This window comes from Ornithodoros turicata, chromosome 2 (assembly GCF_037126465.1).
Source record: "Ornithodoros turicata isolate Travis chromosome 2, ASM3712646v1, whole genome shotgun sequence".
NCBI classification, from domain to species: Eukaryota; Metazoa; Arthropoda; class Arachnida; order Ixodida; family Argasidae; genus Ornithodoros; species Ornithodoros turicata.
Window position 1 is genome coordinate 49,501,063 of NC_088202.1, and position 20,500 is coordinate 49,521,562.

Genomic DNA, 20,500 nt, shown 5'->3' on the forward strand with positions numbered 1-20,500 from the left:
CTCATTACAGCGGGAAGTGACTTGCGGGAATGGTTCAAGAGGGTGCTTAGAACTTTGACATTGACATATAAATACATCACGTACTTAATGTACTACACGCAGGAACGATGAGTAAGTCTGCGTTGACAAGGTGCCTTAAAATAGCCATGTAGGAATATTCGACGACTCTCGACGGTGGAGTGATTTTACAGCGATAGCTGTATCAGGGAGTTGTTGCGTCGTTGACGGTAATTATGGCGAGCCTAGCAGAAACGAAATGACGTCACAACATCACGTGGTACAGTGAATCATATCACATCACTACATGATATCACACCATCTCCATCAGCACCGTCATTGGCCGGCGCGATAGTCAATCGCAGCGGAGGGAGTAGGAAATAAACCCATAAATAAACTGTGCGAACGGTGTGCTCGTCGCCGCAGTCTATACGTATATATATCTCGGAACCTCGCAAGCGAGCGTCGCACTGAGTACGCTACAGCCATTTGACGCACTGTGTCGCGAGAACGTACCCATTATAACCACCGGAGACTTTAACGTCGACGTCAGTGGCCGGAAGAACGAGTGGTTTCACAGCTTTCTCGCTTCCCAATTGGGGTTGTGTGTCTTGTCGGGCGTGAACGCACCCACCCAACGTCACGTGTATTGACCTAGTCCCGGGCAAGAATATTCCCACGGAGTTGCAGTGCCTCCCCTTCCTGACATACTTTACTGATAATAAATGTGTGTTGTCGCTCTTTGAGTAAAACAACTATGAAAACATGAAGGGAATTGCCTCAGGACGAGAGCCGCCGATATTTCGAACAGAGACTGTTCTCCTTCTGGAAAAAGTTGTCTATGTGTGTGTGGTGAACACAACCCTGAAACCATTGCAGCCCATTCCGCGAAGATGATACAGCTATTCGCCTCTTCAGCTGGCTGCTCGCCACCTAGCGGGCCCCAGCAGAAGCACTCAATAAATGATAGTAACAGCAGACGACATTAATATTTCGCGCTGACCCGAAACTGCCGCAACTTTCCTTCGTGTGCGATGGAGTTTCCCGGCTTACAGAACTCAAACAGCAAAAACACTGCTCAATTCCGCGGTGCAAAACTACTGCGGAGAAGAATATTCAGTGTGGAGGGGGAAGAGGAAAAAGATACTATCACAGGAGCGGCGTGAACGAAAACAACGAAGGAAGCAGGAAACCACAATTTTTGAAGTGTGTCTCGTGAAAGCAGTCATGGAGCATCGGCTAGCATTCTTTTCTCCCCCATCTTGAAGACGACGCGAGCGTGGAGAGGCGAATAGCTTTCAGTTGTTTGCACGTTCTGGACGAAAAGGCGTGGTTTTTCTTCTTCTTCTTTTTCTACGATTATTTTTTCTAAAGTACTACGGCAGCAACTAGCAACAGATTTACTGTTGCATTCTCAACTGCTGTTCAGCTAGAACGCATAACACGTATAAAGATGGAATCACCCTGAGATAAAAAAAAGTTATGCGTGATGTACAGGGTTCGCCATAAACTTCGGGGTTTGTAACGAAGATAAAAAAAAAATAAGAACAGTGTCGGGAAGCTAAAGTAGATGTTAGAGGACGTATTGTGCCCCAAAATTCTATGTCGATACTGCCGTTTGTTCCGTTTCTCTAGGGATAAATCGTGAGAATTAGAAAGCCGCCGCTGCCTAATCGGCTATACCTGTGTTTCAGCTCTTTTCCGTCAGTTGGCGAAACGGTCGAACGGGGCGTTGCAGACGACATCGAAACCAAGTGAACAAGTGGAATTGAATGCAGAGTCGTACTCTGCAACGCCGTGTTCGGCCGTTTCGCAATCTGACGGAAAGAAGCTGAAACGCAGGTATAGCCGTTTAGGCAGCGGCGTTTTTTTAATTTTCACGATTTATCCGCAGAGAAACAGACCAAGCGGCATTATCGACATAAAATTTTGAGGCATAATACGTCCTCTAACATCTACTTTAGCTTTCCGACACTGTTCTTATTTGTTTTATCTTCGTTACAAACCCCGAAGTTTATCTTGGCGAACCCTGTATTTCAGAAGACTTTCCTCAGTTTTACTCCATGACCGATGAAATCAGAGAAGAGCAATCTGGATCGTCCGTAATTACGGAATGCTGTATTAACACCTTACGATTTTAAGTAGGATCTCGGGGGGGTCCTCATGTACGTGCATGCTTGGACTTCACGCTGCCTGGGTGAAATCACCGCTCGCCATCTCCTCTACCTCCATCACTTCCCAGTACTCCATGGTCCTGCTGTATCGTCTGAGAGTGCTCTAGAAAGCGTGTTGGCAAAGAGCAGAAACATATGCCTAGGAGTTCCACAAGCAACTTCTAATGCATCAGCTATAGTCGAAGCTACGCAACCCCCACTGATTGCGTTACTAATGCAAGAATCGTTCCGCCACTATGCTTGTGTCATCACACGTCTGCATCAAGATCCATTATCTCGAGCCCTCTCTATAGACGAAGCTCCTCAAAATTTTTCCAACCTGCTGGTGGTGTCGGTGAAAGGGCTCGCCGTTGTCGACCTCACAGAGGCGGGCAACATCACGACTAACGCCCTCGGGGAATGTGCGTCCTGGGCCAATTTCTAAGGGTACTGTGCCGACATATGTCTGAAAGCGTCTGAGGAAAAACCCCAGACAGCACAGTTGGCACCAGGATTCGAACCCGGGCACCTCCCAGTCTCGACAAGGCCAGCACGCTAACCCCTGAGCCACGCGAGCTGGTTCGTCCAAGCTGTCATGCCTAGCCATCATTGCATTCATCGGCATAAGCCGCGCGCTGCCAGTACGCTGCGTACCGCATTGGGCTTGTAGCAGCACTGGTGCCTCCCATCGCTACGGTCATCGTTACAGCCCGGATTTTCAGGCACGAAAAAGCCTTGTTTTAGGCTTCTATAAAAGACCTTAAAAGTCCCGATTTAGGTGGGATCGGGTAGCCACTCACCGGACCCTGCTAGGATCAAATCGGTGCTCCGCTTGCGCGCCCCTACGACGAAGACAGAGTTGCGTCGGGTTTTGGGAATGTTGAATTACTATAGGAATTATATCCCGCACTTGTAGGCCCGTTGACAGACCTAACCAAAAACAGTATCCCAACACGTTGCTCTGGAATGAACAACTGGACAGGGTATTCGAGGAGATAAAGTAAAAACTGGCAGCCGTGACGGAGTTGGCCGTGCCCCGGCTAGACCTCGATTTTATCCTCACTACCGACGCGTCTCAGAAGGCCGTAGCTGGCTGTCTCTCACAGGAAGAGGGCGGGGCAGAACAGCCCATAGCGTTTCTGAGTAAGAAACTAACTTCCCTGCAGGTTAAGTGGGCAACGATCGAGCGCGAGGCATACGCAATTGTGTGGGCACTCGGGCAGCTGGACACGTGGGTATTCGGGAACAGGGTAAAGGTCAGGACTGACCACAATCCGTTGACTTAAAGCTCCCCTACGAAACATCATCTACAGAGTCCGAGCTCTTCGCCATACTGACCGCGTTGAACCACATAGCGGTATCACCGCCTGGCGCTTGGGTTGTGTTCACGGACAGTAAGGTGGCGCTAAAAGTTCTAGCAAATTATTGTTCCAGAACAATCGGCGGCCTAGACACCATGATAGTCGCAATATACAACCGACTTCTATCCTTTGGTCATAGCCTGTGTTTCCAATGGGTACCCAGTCACACCGGCCTGCACGGAAACACCCGCGCAGACGCCTTAGCACGTCGGGCACATGGGGACGGCACCTCCAATAACTGTCTCCTACCACTTTCAGCCTCATCGTGTCGGTTACAGACACAGCGACTCCGTTATAACGGCACTCGGCAGTTTCAAGAGGACGCTGTCCGACTGAACGACCATCTCCGGTCTATCGACCCGTCGATGGATTTCGTTGCCACACACCACTGCTCGCGTCAAGAAACGTCCATTCTACACCGACTACGCCTTAATGCCGCCAGGACACCTCTACTCCTCTGTAAAATGGGTCTTCTCCAGTCGCCCAAATGCCCCACTTGCGCTGTTGTAGCTGATGTGCCACACCTTCTTCTCGACTGTCACAGATTCGACGCCCCTCAAGCCACGTTGAGACGACGCCTACTCGAGCTGCGGTGCACGGACTTTTCTCTGGCCACTCTGCTCGGCCCAGTACGAGATCACACACAGCGGTCTGTGACCAAAGCAGTTCTGACTTTCTTGAGAGATTCAGGTCTGATAAACAGCCTGTGAACTCAGTCGTGAAATCTCATTCTTCTTCTGTGATTCATCTCATCATTCCTTCACCGTTTGTTAGTCATCTTTTTTTTGTCATCTTTGTCATTAATCTACCTCATCCTTCTTTGATCATCTGTTAGTTTTTCGTTATTTCCAAATTCCTTTTCTTTATTTCTTATTTCTTAATTTTCTTCCTTTAATTCTTTCTTATTCCTTCCTATTTCTTTCTTTCTTTAATTCTTATCTTTTCTTTTTATTTATTTATTATTATTTCTTATTTCTGGAATAGCAAGCCGACGTCCCGTTTGGCTGACCTTTCCCCGTTTTTTTTTTCCTTTTCGTTCCTTAGGGTTTCATTGTGGGAAATAACGTGTGCTGTACGTTGCTGGAAGCCTTGTTCAGCTTTTGCCTGGTGAAGTTAGGCAGTGGCAGGATGCTCAGCAAATAGGGAAACAAATGTTTTAGCAAACTGGTTATATGCTGTGTGATTGCATTGCATTGCATTATCGCAGAAATTCAATTTAAAGTACACCGCAAGAAGCAGCCGTGTGCAACGATGGTGAAGAGCAGTACCAGCCTGTGATCTGCCTGGAACCTCGTGTTGATGCTATAAGGAGAACGCTCGCTGATTGGTCTGCAGAAATGTAGTCTGCTACTCGGCTGTTCAGAGTTGTGAAAAAGCACTACTCCCGGCTCGGTAATGATTCGGCCGCTGCTCCTATCCCCAATTCTCCGGGAGAACTGGCAAAACTGGTTTATGGCGGCAAAGGGACAAGGCGCTGACCCCCACTGACCGGCGAAGCAGAACAAGTTCTCCTTATAACGTCATCTGTGGCATGGCACCATGCCTTCTCATCCTCGTTATACCTAGAGTGGCGAGTTAAGGGTGAATGCTCGGAGCCATGTTTGGGTGAGTTTTTTTTTATTTTTTTTTTTTCTGGGAAACAAATTGCACACATCCAAACCTTTCGCGCTATTCGGTAAAATGACACACACTTTCATCAGATGTCTTAATCTGAAATTTTTTTGGATGGCCCTCTGTACTCCTTTTAAGAGTCCCTGAATTCCGATTTCAAAATTGAGGGTGAAACATTGTCATCTTAACATTACTTGTTGATTGCCCCAGTAGAACTTAATGGCATTGTCCGTGGGATTTTGCATGGGGTACATTCTGCTGTACACTCACAGACAGGCTGTGCACACGTTTACTTCCTCGTTTGGCGCTACATTGGTTTGAAGGGCGCCCAGCTGGAACCCTCCTTGCTCCTCTCGTGAGTCCCTCACGCCGTCTAGAAATGCCTGTCGGCTGGACTCTGATGTAGCCACTTCGCCTGGTTGCACTTCCAAGCGCTGCGCTAATGGATAACATAGCACCGACGAAGTGGCTTTCGGTCTTCGCTTTTCGCAGGCAGAGGACAGCCTTTCTGAGGCACCTCGAGTAGGCTTCATTGTGCCCAACAAGCATGTCTCCTCGCTCAAGCTCCGTGATCAGGTCACGGATGCTCGTGCTCCCAGCCTGGAAGAGAAAGTGGACTATTACAATTTGCAATGACTTTTCACCCACTTGCAGCTGCTGGTAGACCAAATTGGACAAGCCACTGCACAACTGTTCCCACGCGTTGCTCAGACCGGCTCTGTGCTCTATTTAATTCAAATTTCAGGGGACAAGAGATTTGGTTTGAGTTATCAGAATACTGGAATCACTAGATGCTGATATAAACATATCCTACGAGACAAATCTACGCCATGGGGCGTACTTACATAGCATAGACTGATAATGCTCAGATCCACTGCTGATCATGTTCAGTGCTAAATTTGTGCTGTTCTTTGCAAAGCAGAATCAAACTGTGACCACTGGATGGGACTGACTAATTCCATGTCACAGGCATTACCGTATTTACTCGGATCTAACGCACCCCATTTCTAACGTGCACCTTCCAAAACGTGAAATAACTCTATTCTAACATGCCCTAGCAACCAGCACTACGTAGTGGTTTGCTTTTTTTTTTTTTTCAAATAGCAACATGCTGATAAGCGGACCTTCGTAGAAGCCCTGGGGTCACCTTGCTGGAAGCCTCAGCAAGCCCTGAAGTGGAAGGCACTGGTTCGCTGTGGCCAGCCGTGGGACCGCACTCGTCGTTATCACAGCATGTCGTGTTGCCTTCATGGAGGCCTGAAAGCTGAGACGGTGGACTTGTGCTTTCGATCTGTTCAGTGTTCCGAAATCCTATGAAAAATCCGAGCGGTGGGCATTTGTCTCCTAATGCCACCTTTGCAAGCTCCATGCGATCCTCTGGGGAAAGCACAGGTGCATTCGGAAACAATCCACCATGCAGCTTGTGAGCAAGTGCCTGGTGCTTGCAGAAGGCACCTTGAATTCCTGCTGGGCACGAGCACAGTCCAACTTCTGAGCACACTTCATAGGATTTCCCTGGAATTGTCGCACTTGGAACAGTAAATGCACCATCTCCAAGGCAGATGACACTTGCAGAGGCCTCTTCAGGCATCCTCCTCAGCAACTTGTCATATTCAAGGTGACCTGCAGCAACACGACTGTGTGCATGTCTTAGCAGACGCCCTTTAAAGTAGCTTTCCCAGGCAACACACACAATGTCCACCATGGCCACAACATTGCACGCCCTGCAGAGTATTTTATCCTTGAGGACACGAATGCAGGCTTCAGCAAAGTTGTTCGTGTTGTGGCCGCGTGTTATGATGGATCTTCGAAAAAGCAGAACCCACTGCTCTTCTTCTTGCGAGAAGGTCTTCCCACGTGCTCTGTATGCATCATGGGGCAGGCTGTTGAGGTCTTCCTTCGCCTTTTCCAAGGCATCTGTGGTGTCATCGTACATGATCTGAAAGAATGCATGAAGCAAAACACCGTAAATTGCCACTCAGTAATTTTAAATATTGTAAACATGATTTTATTCGTGATGTATAAATTTTCGCGAATTTAGCGGCCGCTAAAAAAGCACGAAAAATTGTACTTGTGAACACAGCTTGACCTTTATCCCATGAAGGGAAACAGCCCTGGAATCGCAAAATTAAATACACACAACGACTCAATGCGCGATTCGCAAAAATTAATATCGTGAATAAAAATATGTTTACAGTAATTAGACATACAGAAATTAAAAATATAATACAAATATGTCACACAACACACAATCCTATTCACATTAACATCTTAGGATTTCCCTCCCTGGTAGTTTTATTCAGTTTACCTTTCTTCTGCACTTATTTAGTAGTCAATCAAATATTGCTCGTTCAATAAGTGTAACAAGACACACACATTACTGAAGGTGTGAAGTATCTGGCGTTCGAGCGCAGCCGTTGACTCATCTTCACACCGTGTCTCCGCAGGGCGAGTTCAAGGCTTCCGGTTCTCATTTTCCCACCCTTGTCTATCTTTCCTCGCGGGCTTTGTCTAAGGGCAGTCTGCACTTGGTACTCATACAATAAGCAGCTCTGTCTTATAGCAGCAGCTCAAAAGCGGGATTTTGTTCCTGTACGGTGTCTAACGCACAACACAGGGTACTGCTTGTACACTGTATCGCGGTAGCACTCTCACCACATGGCATCCAATGTGGATTGCTAGAAGACACTGAACACATATTGCTCGGCTGTGAGCAATTCGCAGCAAGTCGTGAAGTTCTCAAAAAAGCCTTGATCACACACCACGGCAATCTTGACCTCAAGACAGTACCCGGTGGCTGGCTAGCAGCATATCTCCTTCTTGAGGACTTTGACCTACCTCCTTCTTGTAGAATCCTTGGTTGTGCGACCTCGCTAGCCTAGTTGCTGGCCCAATATAGAGTTGGGCCAAACATCTACATATTTTTCTTTCTTTTTACCAACCTACTACGGAGTGTACTTCTTTTAAAACAATCAGTATATTTTAAAATTAAATTTATTTTACACATCACAGTTTTGGCGCATTATGATCTTTGTTGTCGTTGCGCCACTAAACTCCCAATCATCATCATCATCAACGGAGTGTACTTCCTCGAGGGACGTTAAATGTGGTGTGCCGTGTGTCGACATTTTTGGAGCATGTTAAGGAACCCTCAGGTGGGCAAAATTAATCCACAGACCCGACCACCGTGGACCGATGTAAAGCCTCGAGTTACGTATTAACATTTGTCATGTGTACTGTCTTTCTTACCACTTGTCTATTTGCTGCATGCACTTCTGCCACTTCACTGTATATGGTCTACAAATCGTGAATACACTATACTTCTTGTCGACACAAGCTTAGTGAAGATGACTGCGAGTTTGCAAACTAACTGAATACTGACTTCATGTGATACCGTACCAGCATCATATGGCCATGTTAGAATTACAGGGTGGTAACAAACCTTCTGAAATGCTGACATAAGCTGTCTGCGCTGCCCTAAGCTGACGTTGTTTCGAGCAGATGTTAGCCAGCGCCATTCTGCCTGAGCAACATGGAAATGGCAGAGGAGCTGGGTTGCTTCTGGCCATACGATGTGAAGGGCAGCCTTTTCTGAAGCCGAGTTGTCGGTCATGAAGGCGTGAGGCACCTGTCAATGCAGTATACATTTCTCTGAGACAGCGGATACAACATCTTCCTTGTTTCAAGTATAGCAAAAAGAAGTGTGAAATGAAGAATGTTTGATGGAATTTCACATTTAGCATTATATAGGTACCTTTGGGGAGTGTAAGGCTCAGTTTCACCAATGACAATTGAAATGAAAATGAAAGAGTGAGATCAAATCAAGAGTGAGAAAGTTAACTGTGAATTCTTTTTGACAGCATCGATTGGAGACCAGGTGTGTACTCCCCTGCATAGAACTGCTATATGCGTGGGTGTGCGTGGGTTTGAGTGTGTGTGTGTGGGGGGGGGGGGGGGGTTACTCATTGGATATCTTAGTGAGGACCAACAACACAGGAGTAGGTAGGTCAAAAGGGAAAAAGACGGGACTGTGTTTTGACAGCCCGAGATACGACAAGCAAAAAATTTACATTTCTGTCTAATAACGTAAGGGTGATATATAATGAGTTATATAATTCCAGTCTACTGTACAACACCTCTACACTGCAAAAAAACTGGAGTTTCCTGTAGAATGCTTTTACAGCAGTAAAACTAATTCTGATAACAAAACATTAGCATGTCCAATATGTCATTGATAATAATATTATCTCATTACCACCAAAGCAGTTTCCATGGTGCTTTTTCAAGAGGTCGAATGCCATGGAATAGCCTTGCGTGCTCTGCGAATTATGGATGAGAACCGCAATTGGATTGGCGCCAGCATTGATAGCGACAAGAAGCACTGTGACAGTGCTATGCGTCGCGTCGCAGGACGACGTGGAGTCCACAAATATGACTTCTTGTGCTGCTTTCAGTGTTTGCGTCCGCTTCATGACAGGGGTTACAATGATAACTGCCCAGCTCTCAGTATTCCTCCCACCATCATCTGCTGCAATGCTGGTCACTTGAATGTTGATGCTTGAAATGGCGAACATATACCGTCCGCTTATTATTTGTTCAGATCCGCGAGGGAGTGAAGCCACAGCTGCACTGCAGCGAAATACTACGGACACAGAAACGACAACAGAGGTATCCTCCGCTGAGTAGAACGGGGCAAAATCAATGACGCACAGTATTATTAAAGACTATTTGAATGAACCTAAATTAAACAAGTGACTGATTATGGTGTACAATAAAATTTTAACACTAGCATTTCCTGCTTTCGTTGTCTTTCAGAGACAGACGAAAAACGTCACCCAAATGTCTTTTTCCAATATACTTGGAAGATGGGAGCTAGAGCCTGATAGAATTCAAACCCTCAACCTCAGAGCTGTATTCCTCAAAAAATTGAGAAGGAGCCTACTTTTTCCTTTGCCGAGGTGTGCTGCAATGTCACATGACAGCATAACAATTAAACAAATATGCGTGCCTATTAAATGAAATATAATCAGGTGTTTGTGGCTTGGTACTATCTTCTTGGCTGCTATGTTCTGATGAAAGATGAAAGTCAGAACATCAGTTCTTTCATGCTATGTACTGGCTATCTTCTTGGTGTGAAAAAGTGCAACCTTTTTTGTTAATTTTTTTCTCTGTTCAGATGGGCTGACGTTGTTTCGAGCAGATGTTAGCCAGCGCCACTCTGCCTGTGCAACATGGAAATGGCAGAGGAGCTGGGTTGCTTCTGGCCATACGATGTGAAGGGCAGCCTTTTTCGAAGCCGAGTTGTCGGCCATGAAGGCGTGAGGCACCTGTCAATGCAGTATACATTTCTCTGAGACAGTGGATACAACATATTCCTAACTCTCCTCTGTTATATAAACATGTAATTTTGGGCACTTAGTCTTGGGTGTTGATATTACTGCTGAAAGGAGCTGCCTTTTCAAGGGCGTGATACAACCCTGAATCTTGTAGGATAAATAGATAAATACTGAAAGCTATAATAATCATGCATGTTGAAGGGGTTGCAACACATTACCGAGGATTATGCTGGATAAATGTATATGATGCACATCAATGCAGGAACTCACATCCTAAGGTTACTGGATGAGGGGCAAAAGACGCTGGCATGATTAGGAGAAGCACATTCCGAAACTTGCTCTACTTTTATACCACACCCAGGTGAAAAATGTCCACAATTCCAAATGGTTTATGAAACAGCTTCCACTTTAAAGCATCCACATACAAAGTGGTTTCAAGTAAAAATTGTTCCATAAACCACTTGTAACCGCAAGCATTTTTCACCTGTGCAGCTGTGATCCCCTGCCAGTGATTCGTTTTATATGAAGAACATGCTTCCGAGAACTGATGGGATAATGTGAGAGACGTCAGAGATGGGCTCACAGGTTTCCTGATAGGTGCTCCTATCTCGTAAAAACGACAATGCATAGGGATTTTTTTTCCTTAGTGCCCTCCCTGCAGCAACTTTTGTGGCCGACACAGCATTGTACACTCTCACAAGCCCTTTAATGCATTTCACATTACAGGCACTGAATACCAAATGTGTAGTGAGCTACTACTATAGTACCAACAGTAGAATGTGAAGCAGGGGAGACAAAACAGAAGTAGGGGAAGAGAGCGACTGGACGAAGGGAGGAACATGAACAGCTATAGTGTGTTGCGAGGTGCTTCATTATGTAACCAAGGGAGCTATCCTCGTCAAAAGTAATCGAGCTCGATTGCTGTGTGTCTCGCCTGTCATTGGTCGTTACGCGAAGAAGACGTGAAGAACAGAGGTGAATGCCACGTGTCCTCAACCAATAGTTCAGCCCTTGATCCTGCAGTCTTCGTGCTTTATCGGAGTGCCCATATCACAGCGAAGCCGCCCTTCCGAGTGTTCTCGCCAGAAGCGGAAGGTTGTAGGTTGTATCGTGAAAGAGAAATTCGTGCCGACGTGCAGTATGTGCGCGTAGAGTGCATATAGCCTACAGCATGGCGTCACTTGACTCCCAACATGGCGTGACTGCCAACAACGGGCGAAATGCGCAATGTTTTCCAATCCATGCACATGAAGGTTATTCCACAGTGAACGGAATATCACCACATCACATTAACTGTAATACACGTTTACACCTATGTGCAGAGCCGTAGCGAGACAAGTTTGTGCCCAGGGAAGGGTAAATCTAAAGCACCCTCCCCCCCCCCCCTCCCACTGCCGTCAGAAGCCCTATAAACAAAGAAATGAAACGCCTGTTTGCGCCGCCGAGATCGTAAATCCAAATTTTCTTCATTCCCGCTTTGTCTTATCCACAACGAACATTCCAAGTCCTGCCGTTCGGCGCTCTCTCAGGCGAGGGCTCCCGGGGCGGCTGCCCCTCTCACACACCCCTCGCTACGGCTCTGCCTATGCGCCACGCTTTTCCCACCTTTTCCTCCTGTCGTTTATTTCAGTATAGCACATGGCGCCCCCATGTCGTAGGAAAGCGTGACCTTCCTACTGTTCAAGCGCGAGAGACACCGGTTGACGACGGTACACTCTCTCTGACGAGGGCTAGTGATACGGCTAGGGATAAATAAGGGGAGCCTATGGGCGGAGCGTGTTCTAGTAGCTCTGCCCAACAGTTCGCGATGTAAAGTAATCGAGCTCGATTACGTTTGACGAGAATAGCTCCCCAAGACAACTAATAAAGAACTTCTTGAGACCACAAGAAGGACTACAACAAATGCATTAATATTAATAATTTTGTTTAGCACTCAGTATTTGTTTTTAGATCTTATCTAACAGTTATGTGCATTCCAGGCCTGGATTTATGAATATCATTAGTGACAGCCCAAAACATGTCTGTATGTCCATAAATTAGAGAGGAACCTTAGAGAGGAACCTTCTCTATGAGTTTCTGAATCGGCTTCCTGTCGTCACCGTATGCTTCCTTCCTCCACTGCTCGTACCAACTGTAAACTGTCCTCTGTGTAGGGTTGACAGCTGCATTTGCCAAAAGTTCATGCGAATTATCTTCCACTTCAAGCTTGGCTTCATGAAGCCGTCTTGCCTCTGCCACACCCATGCCTCCAACAAAGTAACCTGATTGCAACAAAAGTTAAAGTGAATGAATGCCAACAAACAAGTATCAAATGTTATAATAGCAGCATCTACAAAACATCTCACTAAAATAAATGGATGCTGTACTGCAAGATAACATTGGTCTGTGCAGCTACGACTCTACGTACGGGCCCCAATTAGTAGCTCCATATTTAATTTACTACTTGGTTTTTTATTACTTGGTATCTTAGAATTTCTTGTACATTCAGTTACTGTTTGGGACTTACTAAATGCAGCTTCTGGCAATGTGCTGAAAGAACCAGGGGCCCTATTCCGAGGTGCCTCGCTCGCGCAATCGAGTCGTTTGCAAGCGACGGCACGTGGTGTGTGATGTCATCGAACGACAGCGCCGAGAATTTGGTATTCCAGTGCTTCCAGACGAGCCGCGCGTGAACGATCCTGTCGTTTGACCGATGCGCACGCTTGTTCAGCGGGGAGAGCTCAGCAGAAGGGAACGTGAAAAAGAGCAACTTTCAACACGAACCACCAAAAGACAATGGCAAAAGGGCAAGGGTGCAGGCCAGCTGGTACATGGTGAAATTCTTTTTGGTGAATTTGTTTTTGGTGAATTGGGGGGGGGGGGGTTCATGGTGAATTTCTCGGGTTCCAATTTTTTCATCACCAGAAGACGACTGCCGCCTGGTTCTCACCTTCAGAAGCTAGCAACGTGTGTAATGATTTTTTTTTTTTTTTTGCTACATTCTATAGCGGCTTCCCGCTCTAGCAAATTTTTCCACGGCTGATAGTGAGTACGTGCAGTGAAAAGCAGTCGGAGGTGCGAAAGGCAAAGGCAAAGGAACCACTGACAACCTCCCAATCCGTTGAGCAGCTACCACATGTAGTTCCGGACCACCGGTGGTGTCGGTAGGCGAAGCGATCGAGGCGGCGGGAACGATACCTGCCACTTTTGGTATTTCGGGTTACGTCTAACGATCGCGCGCTTGGGTTATTTACTATCGTTCAGCCCGTCGACGTGTTCAACGTCACTGTCACGCGCATCCCAGATGACGACGACAAAGCGATTGCACGAGCGCGTTCGCAAATATAACTTTGTGCATTTGAGATAAAAGCAAACATAGGCAATAAAAGACGACGCAAAAAAAAAAAAGAAACAAGCTGTGCTTGTTTTTCTTTTTTTCGTATAATTTCCTCTATCTGCGATGGATTCACCGATACGCGCTTCACGTCCCACCTCGGAGCAGTTTCACATTGTGCTCGACTATGCGGGGGAGCACCGTAATGTCTTTACGGGTGGGCTGTCCGCTGGCTACACATCGCAAGACAGAAATAGGGAGTGGTGCGAGCTGGCTACACGTTTGAACGCCAGCGGTGGTGCAGTGAAACCCGTTGAGAGGTGGAGAAAGGTGCGTAAATTAGTATCAGATACGAAACACCAACAAAAATATCAAAATTCGCGGCAGCAGTGACGACTGCAATATCCCCGTCATCGGCCCTTGGGACACCGCGGCCCACCCCAGGGCGACCTTACGTCTTGTAGTTGGCTCTTTTGAGGCGACAGGCCTAAGGAACTCATTATGACCCCACAAGCGCTCTCGGACATTTCCACCAATACGATCACGTTCATCATCGCCATCGCCGCTCCGATCATTCCCGTCATCTCTCATTGTCATCACTCATCATTGTCATCACTCACATTAGAACCCCTAGCTGTGGGGTAGCTTTCCACTCATAGAGTGCAAAATCGCCCCCCTGCATCATCAGAATATATATGTTGTTTTTGTTGCAATATCCCACTACTTGATTGAAGTTGTGTTCAATGGGAACTTTTAGACGTGGACCAACTGGAAAAGCGCCACCAAAGTCAAGGCAGCTCGCATCTCACAACACACGCGGGAGACGGGAACAGGTCCCCACCGAAAGAATCGCTCTCTGAGCTGGAGGAGCGGCTGGCCTCCGTGATTAGGCAAGTGGCGACGACCGGGATGCAGGAGACTCGGGATACGGGCACTGCCGGCCTCGGAGTCCGCATCAACGATCATTTGTATGGCACTGCCTGAGGCCGCTTCTGCTTCACAGAGCGATGAAGGCAGGTCGACGTGCACATAGGTTCCGACTGCGTTGGCCTCGATAGCAGCCACGCGAAGTAACTTGCAGCCATCTCCGTTGAATGCTCTGGCTACTCGACAGGCCAAACGACTGGGTCCGAGAAATCGCTCATGCACCGACACTCAGCCGATAGCATCGTTCACAAGCGACACGTTTAGAAGTCAAGGAAATACCAAATGCTCGGTGCCGTCGATACGTGACATCACGCATCATGTGCCATCGGTTGCAAACAGCTCAATTGCTCGTGCGGTGCACCTCGCGATTCAAGCACGCTATCGTTAGACGCGCCGTCGGAATATCAAAAGTTGCATGGGTCGTTCCCACAAGGTCGATCGAGAGCGAGCGATCCTCGCCTACCGACAGTGTCGGTCGCCCGCAATCGGTAGCTCGGAATAGGGCCCCAGGATAGAGTTATGGTAATATGTATATATACTGTGGTGAAATCTTCACAAGCATGCAAATGAGCAGAATAACAGAACGACTGCTAACCAAAAAACATCTCCTTTACGTCCGATGTGCTACGCAGGAGACGAAGTGCATCTGCACTTTGTGTGCTGTGATGGTTTCCAGAGACCCGAATCACTGCAGACAATGGAGACTCCCAGCGAAGGAAAGCGTCATGTCGCTTTGTATTCCTTGTTATATTTTTTATATTTATGTTGATCTTCACTCCACAGTCAGTGTTGCGGAAGGATGACAGCTGCTTCCCTTTATGATGGTGCTGACAGTTCCAATATTTATGGAATGACATGCTGGTGAATGGAAAAGACACAGTATAGGTAAATAGGAAGCAACAAAAGGAACAATGCAAAAGAAGAAATCGCTAGCATGAGCAAAGACACCCTGTGTGCGCTCTGTTACAGTAACATGCAGTCACGCAGCCCTTCTCCCTGTTTTTGTATGTGTATATGTCTCACAATACTTTTTCTTTCGTTTTTGCTATCGTTACCTTTATGAAAAAAAAAAAAAAAGAGGGAGGGGGCTTATCTTGCTGGCATGGCCAACAATGTATAACTGACACCTGTCAAATAAATAACTGAAAACGAAGTTCAGCCCTGGCCCTTAATTATTGTCCACCACTTTTCATTCGCTCAGTGCCGTCGTCTTTTTCAAAATCCGTAGTGAGTTTGGAAGAACAATTTTTGTGCACAATTTGTCTCGCTCAAATAAATGGAGAACATGCGATTCTTTCCGTAGCGTACTCAGGGATCGACCGAAGCTTCATATCTGTTTTGTGGTCCTCTGTGCTTCAGTTTATGGCCTGGTCCCCTTTGCGGTTAGACGGGGTTGCATGCACATCTGGACGGGAGCCTCAGGCGCGTTACTCAAAACGTACCGCTCTGGAGCTTCTCTATTGGTTGACTGCTGTGCTACTCTTTTGAAGGCGTACATGATATTCGATATGGATATACACAGATCCACATAAACAGTCCGGGGGTCCCTGAATCATGTGTCGAGCTGGAGCCGCGCGCGAGTCAGTTCGCGCGAGTTTGCACGATATATCGGTGCAGCATCTATGCAACATAATTTTATTAAATATCACGATATTGTCACGATATCCACACTTTTCGATAATTTCAAAATCCAATCGTTAAAAATCGTAACCCTTTTATATATTTCAGGGCTACATGGAGCTCCCCATCTCATCTCCTAAAGTTGCTGTTGATTGCGGCGCTTCATCGCCTTTACGGACAGGAACACAAAAACACGATGGTCGAAACACATACAACACAAACCACAAAAACATGGGGGGGGGGGGAAATTTCTCATTAGAAATGTGCAATGCGCACTGTGCTGGACCTTTCACCAGCCCACGTGTTGCTGCGAGATAGGCGCTCACATTTTTTACTTTTCTCACTTTCAGTTCATGACAAAAGCACTTACGTTTTACATTTGCTCTTAACGGTGCTCACACTGTAAACTTTTTCACACCTTTAAAGGTGTGCGCTATGAACATTCAACCTGGTTGCGTAACATTGCATCTCCAGGATGATATTTTACAAAATTTGGAAAGCATTACTAAAGATCAAGTGTCAGTGCGAATCTTGCTTTCATTATGTCTTGGATATCGTAGGTACGAGCTAATGCATATATGCATCGCTATCGATAATCGAGCACGCGCAAGTGTCTATAATACTGTTGAACAATGTTGATTTGTGGCAAGACTGAATTTTTGGAGGACAGACAACACTCGAGTAAAGAACATTTGTGCGAAACCGTGCTCCATTATGATGTTACCAAAATTACACCTAAAAAGGCGTGCGCCATGCACGTTGTTACACCTTTAAAGGTGTGAAAAGATTTAGAGTGCACAATCCGGGAGGTCGACGTTTGTCGGCCGTAGTCTTCGAGCCACTTCTGAACATCATCAGCGTTCAGCAGGTTGGCACGAAAGACTTTCGTTTCTTGCGTTGAAGACGCCTCGTCCTCTACGCAAATGAAGCGTCCCGTTGCTGACATTGATGCCGAGAACGCGTCTCTTGAACGTGTCGCCAAAGAGGTCGTGTTGTCCGCACTTGTCAATTCCAAAGATCGCAAACTTTGAAGGAAAGGAAATTCGGCGTCCGTCTGCACAGATGTTCTTGCTTTCGGATTCTCCACGAAAAGCGCGCGAAATACGACTGCATCATCAATGCGTACGTGCACGTGACCTCAACATTGTAAAGCACTGGCAGTGTTAGAGAATCCCTATCGTTAAAACTATTTTTTTTTACATTAGAAGTAATGTATACGTCAATTCTTTAATAGTTTCTCAAAATAAATTTACCAAAAGAGGTCGCTAGTGCTTTTGAGTATTTTTGTGTGAGACAGATATGGCGACCATGGCCATGGCGTCGTTTGGTTGGTGTAGTTCATCATGATTTGAGTTCGCTCGATCAGGCAAGACCTTTTGAAAGTACTGATGCCATTGAATTGTGTCCTATCTTTTCGTGTACTCATAACTTGTACCTATCGCAATGTGTTGCTGTTGTATTTCTGGCTTGTACTCATGCGTTGGCATTTGTTATTTGCGAGCATCAGGGCTTCCGATGGCTGGATGCTGAAGACGTGAGATGGTGTGTGCTGCGCATTTAAGTTTGGAGAAAATATAGTGTTTTGAAAAGTCGATGTGCATCTTACACATAGCATCGCACAGAGGCGGCTTGCCAAGGATTTTCCCAGCACCTCCAAATACCCTTCTCCTTGGGGAACGTGGACGGACGGCACAATACCTTCTGAAAAGGCATGAAAACGTGGATGGCAGTATACAACATTTGTGATATCATACCCCATTGCGGTATCCCCCGTTACCAAAATCCTCGACAGCTGTGCTAACGCACCAATGCCAGGGAAGCCGCTGAGGATGATATGCTAGCACATCATTATACATTCCTTTCTCTCTCTCTCTCTCTCTTTTTTATTACCTAATCTCCGTTTAGTACATAGCCTTCAGAATATCAAATATGGCACTTTAATTATATATGGTATCAGCTGACTTATGCTCTTAGAGGCAACCCATGAAAATGAACTTGGCTTGAATGAATTCACTCTCGAGTAACAATGAACTTGGAGAACTAGGCATAGCAGAACTAGCAACGTAACTATTTTCATGAGTCCCCTGGCAAACCTTAAATAGCAGCAACATGGTTCCAATTACTTGGTGTACATGCTGCGACTCTTGTTCAATATCTATTTTGCTGGACACTAACTCAAGGTTTGAGAAACGTTGAGAATCACTGATATGTGGTGCTGACGTTACTATGTTGTTATTATGTGTAAGTATCAAATGTTTTTTTGTTGATACCATCAAATATGGCACTGGAGGTGGGTGGTGAGAGCAACAAACATGTCAGCATTTATGTCAATTGGAGTGCATAATCAGAAGAGAGCCTGTATTGTATAGTATGCGGTGTAAAATAAAGTATTGTTTCCTACAGGTGAAGCAGCATCACTCTTGTTCTTTCCCGTTGATTGATAATACCTCCAAATAATGCAGCACGGTCTCATTCATTCTGCTGTACATATAACAAAGGTACATAAGGGTATCAAATTTCAGATCAAATAATGTCTTCCCAGTAGGTTTCCTTCCAAGCCTGGTTTCATGATGACTCAGGTAGAGAAATTTTCTTTAGTTGTGAGTACGCAGCCTTCCCATCTGGTTTCTTCTGTCCTTGTCTCTCTGCTGCGTAAAACTTGAAGTATTGTTTTATGTTGTTGTGGCGTAATCCTGTTTTGCATATTTTGTTGTTCATGTTAGCATGGGTCTATCATGATGGGAGATATCGCACAGTTTTGTGGATGTATTTTCTTCTCGGAATATTTTTTTGATGCAAAGTTTTTGATGTAATCTTATCGCAGTTCACAAGCCTGTGTAGCTGGCATGCAGATACAAACTCAAGAAATACCACAAAGGACAGTAGCAAGGATCAGGTGAAGGAATTTTAGTATTCGAAGACAGAGTCGTCGCTACGGCTCTGTTTGAAAAACTCTACATGGTAGTATTACAGATTTACGCCAGATGGTCCTGGGTCGACCGCCTTCCCCTAGTTCTGTTGGACGTCTGCTCGGCCTTCAAGCAGGACATGGCATGTTCCATTGTTGAGCTAGTCTTCGATGCCACACTGCGCCCGGTGATTTCTGGCTTCCCACGGAGGCTTCCGCCGCTGTTCAGTCTGCCGACTACGTTCAAGACCTACGGCAGTATTACCAGACGCTCCCCCATCCCTTTCGCGTCGGCCACCTTCCGGCAACATATTCGTCCACCAGGATCTTGCCACTTGCACGCATGTCTGCCTGCGCCAGGACGCTGTGCGCAAGCCTCTCTCTCCACTATCTATCTTGGTCCCTACCCTGTTTTCTCCCGCACTAACAAGACGATCACCATCCTCCCTCGATGTCGCGTGTGCAAGAAAGTCGTCCCCTTGGATCGGGTGAGGCCTGCTTTCTTGGACGTCGACGCTCCCTCTCTGTGGTCGTCCAGCCTCCCGCCTGTCGTCGGCGAGCCCTCCCGCACTGGACGCTTACCTTGGGCCAAAGCGCTTGTGTGTCGTCCGCTCCGCTCCTGAAAGTCTCCTGGGGGCGAGGGACCACTGTAGTAGCACTGGTGCGTCCCAGCGGTACGGCCACCGTGCTTAATGACAAACAAAACCAAGCGGCACGGGCGGTGATATACCAAGATAGTTTGGGTAGGTAGTGCTCGCACGGATTCGCCTCGCATGATATCGAACAGCTTCTGCGTGTAGCAGCTTGATTCACACAGCGTGTTAATTTTGATCCTTTACAGACTCTCTACAAGAAGGCAATAAAAGCTACACAGATGTCGTTTTTGCAGGTGGATGCTACGGCTATAAGCGCACAACCTCTTGAAGATCATATGTAACTACAAAAGATGTCTACTTACTTAAGATTAATTAATTATCGCTTTAATTAAGGGGTCTCGCGTGTCTGCATAGCAAAATTAGCAAATGCTGCTTAGCAAATTAGCTGCTATGCAAAGAGTCTGCAGAGTACACTCTTAAACCCGTACCTATTATTGTAACTTTTAGAAACATGTAACTTCTATATAGACGTAGATTTCGAGATTTCTTACAGGCTACACCACTGTAACGTATATTTAGAGGTTAAAAGCGACCAAAGTCATGTCTTTACAACACGTATAGAAGTTACATCTCGGAAAAAACAAAAACAGTTTGTCGTAACTTATGAACGTGCCCTCT